The sequence below is a fragment of the Geospiza fortis genome, unplaced genomic scaffold (assembly GCF_000277835.1).
Source record: "Geospiza fortis unplaced genomic scaffold, GeoFor_1.0 scaffold298, whole genome shotgun sequence".
Classification (NCBI taxonomy): domain Eukaryota; kingdom Metazoa; phylum Chordata; class Aves; order Passeriformes; family Thraupidae; genus Geospiza; species Geospiza fortis.
Window position 1 is genome coordinate 442,387 of NW_005054506.1, and position 3,554 is coordinate 445,940.

General features: G+C 52.0%; 1 protein-coding gene across 1 annotated transcript in view; it reads right to left on the bottom strand.

The window, feature by feature from the left end:
* Positions 1-1,824: 1,824 nt before the first annotated feature.
* PWWP2B (PWWP domain containing 2B) overlaps positions 1,825-3,554 on the bottom strand; it is an 11,530-nt gene continuing 9,800 nt past the window's right edge. The window contains exon 2 of the mRNA XM_005428820.3: positions 1,825-2,343. The gene's annotated coding sequence lies outside the window, so the exon portion shown is untranslated. The remainder of the gene's footprint in view (positions 2,344-3,554) is intronic.

The following is a 3,554-nucleotide window of genomic DNA, read 5'->3' on the forward strand; positions in this document are numbered from 1 at the left end:
GGCAAGGCCAGCAGCTCCCACCGTGCTGTGACACAGCTGGCAGGGCTGATCTGATACTGCAGAGACAGTGGGGAAAAGCTGGACATCCCCTAAACAACTCCACCCTGGGGACCACCCCAGCATTACAGGATGGACACTGGCCCTGAGCAAACCCTCCCAAGCCATCCCATGACCCAAGCCCAGAGAAAATCAGTGGCCCCATGTGTGAGGTATCACACAGCTCCCTCACACCCAGCAGAGACTGAACAGCTGGTCTGAAGAATGCTCTGCTTGCCCATTGTGCCCAATGGGCTGCCTGCTCAGGAACGTGGCCAGCACTCACCTACTGTCCTTGGCATCTCCTCAACCTTGGAGCAGCCTTTCCACATGTGAGATGGAGCAGCCCTTCACTGGAGATGGGAGTGGACAAGTGCTTTTCCTGGGAGTAGTGAGGAATAGGCTCCTGGTTATTCTTGTTTGCCTTTTAAAATTATTTTTTAAGTGAACAGAAGGCTGCTTGTGCCTCCCTGCAGCTCTCTGCTGTAATGCTACAGCCAAACGCTTGGCAGCACTTTTGGGCAGGAATTTTGTACAGTGCACAACTGTGTGAGCAGAAAACACAAAAACCACCTCACAGCCATCAGGACAGCCCAGTCCCAGCTCAAGAAGATGCTAGAAAAAGCCTCACAAAGAGCCCCTGAGGGCAGACAGGCAGGAGCTAAGAAAGGCAAGGCTGTTTCTCCTGGAGCAGGAGCACTCCCAGCACAGGAGCACCTCTGCCAGCCTGGGTAAACACCCACTGCACAAAGGCTTCACACAAGGTGCAGGAACACATCTCCTGCTGGATACTGCTGTCCTTCTGGCACTTATTTTTGGAAAACAGGAAGGCTCATTGATTTGTTTGCAGAGGTGACCGAAATGGGCCTTGGGAAACAGCTGTCCTGGTTCAACATCTCCTGTCGTACACCACAACCTTCCCGCTGCTCTGATGCACATTTCTGAGGCTCTGCAGAAGGGGTTTGGTGCTGAGCTCTGCTTGTGACACTTTGCTGCTGAAACGGGAAGCTCTCAGCTCTCTTGCTGACATTCAAAGACCACAGTGTGAAGCAGCACAAACCAGGAAAACACGAGCCTGTGTGATTTCCGACCTGCTCGCCCTAACGCAGCGAGAGTTCATCCCGTGTTCGCTGCAGCAGGTCCAGCTGACAGGAACAGGATCAGTGCAGGGATCCTGCAGCTCCAAGGCAACCTCCCACAGCCAGACAGCACTGTACTGAGCAGGGACACTCTCAACTGCTTTCCCCAGCACCAGAAGCAACAGACCACCTCAAATTAATGTCTCTGGACTGAGGGAATCCAAGGAAAGGGTAGACTAACACAAACCCAAAAAATGAACTGTTACAGTTCCAAAATCCTGTCCATATGTCACTTCAGTTTGTGAACCATTTGAATTTGGCAAAAAAAAGCTGTTTGGTTGCTGGTTCAGAATCATGCATCACCTCTTGGTCGTGGGTAAGGAGAGGACCCTTCTGTCCAACATGTTCAGAGGGCCTTAAACCCCACTCAGAGTGTGAACATACAACTTCATGCTCATATGCATGTTCATGTTCAGCTCAGAACACGGATTCCCTCCCTGGCGGGAGCACTAACCCTCTGCATGCAGCAAGGGCAGGCCCAGGCTGTGCTGTGCTGCTCCTCCAGGTGACCTGGGAAAGCACAGGGGGAGGACCCAAGGACATCCAAGTCCCCAGCACTGCTTGTCCATGCACCTGGAACCACTGATTCTCCTGCTCTGCAGTAAATGACACCAGAAAGCTTTAACATGCAATGAGAGCCACACTGTTGTGTGTTGCACATCTTCCAAGGTTTAATAGACACAAAGTGAGTCCATTGTACTTAAGACACTACAATGATTTCATTCTATTGCATGTCCTGACCCAATTACATTTCTCAGGGTACAGTATTGAATAAAAGTTCGGTAGCTTTAAAATTAACAAGTGTGTGAAATCTGTAAGTAAAATAAGCAGCAGCAGCAGCAATAATCTGGGGAATTTTATCAAGAATAGCTAACTTTTAAGTAATAACTACATTCCGAGTTGTGGTTTTTGCTGTTCTCCTAGTTCATTGCCGTCCGACTGGTCAAATTCTCATTGTAGGGTAAGATATCCTTAAGCCTTCCCTGCCTCACGCCAGAAGAGCCTCCCAGCTCCACGTCCCTGTCACCTGTCCCGTGGCACGCGGAGCGCTCTGCCCGGAGCCCCATCCTCGTGCCGTGCGCGGCGGCCGCCCGCGTCCCCGGGAGCGCGTCCGGCGCTACAGACTCGGTGACCCTCTAGGAGAACAGCTGTGCTCGTCTTCTGTTACCTTGAAGAAAGCCAGAGAGGGAGAGGTTACTGTGGCAGAGCGGCAAGGCACACGCTGCGGCTTCCCTCTAAATATAGCCAGGAATTCTCCTGCTCCCAGCTGGCCCAGCAGGCACAGCCAGCAGCGGCTGCAGCTTGGGAAGGAAGCTGTCAGGCTAACAAACCCAAAGTAAGAGTGGGATTTTCCCCAAGACCGACATGATATGAATTTCAGTGATGATAATAAATCTCTGGTCTGGCTTAAAGACTCTGGAGTCCCTGTTCTGGTGGGTTACTGTAGGTTAATCCGCCACAAGTCCCCACGGAGCGCACCACGTGAAGAACATCTGCCTCCACTTTCCGAACACAATCTACAAAATAGGATTATTCTCCCCTTGAGAGCAGCCGTACAGAAGCTTTTCTAAGTACCTGCAAGTGCTCAAGCTGCTGACTGTGGCTGCAGTGCTCAGCTGCAGTGCCTGGCTGCGGTGCCTGGCTGCGGTGCCCAGCCACAGTGCCTGGCTGCAGTGCTCAGCTGCAGTAACCCAGCTGCAGTGGCCAGCCACAGTGCCAGGCTATGGTGCCAGGCTGTGGTGCCCAGCTGCAGAGCCCCAGCCAGGCTACAGTGTGGAAGCCCTGGAAGAGTTGAAGGGGAAAATCCACTTGCTTCTAGTGAAGAAGCCAGAAGACGCATGGAACAACTCGGTGATACAGAACGAAGGGAGAGAATGACACGGACACGTCCACTCACCCAGACCAGCTGCAGAAGCATCACTGCACCTTGTTCCCAGTGCAATGCAGCTCCAGCAGCACAAGAATATGACCAGCCCTAAGTCTGTGCCATGTCAGCTGAGTTGGAAGTGCAGGAGACACCAGCTTGGATCTGTGCTCCTGACATACAACATTAACACCACAGAGGAGCAGATCAGAAACCTTCAAACCACGCCAGCTGAGGTTTGTGACTTACAGAGCCCAATAGTTGAGGTTTGTGACTTACAGAGCACAATGAACCAAGAACACCAAACACAGGAAGAGGATCACATCTCCAAAGCTGCTGACATGGCAGCAGCACTGCTTCTGCAGGCAGGGGACCCAAAGTGACACTGATTCACTCAGACTCAGCATCCAGAATGATCCTCAGCATTGGCCACACAATGCAGAATGCAAAGAGCTGATTCAATACCCAGGAACATCTGTCCCAAAAGCTGTATACCAGAGAAGGGCTGCAATCAG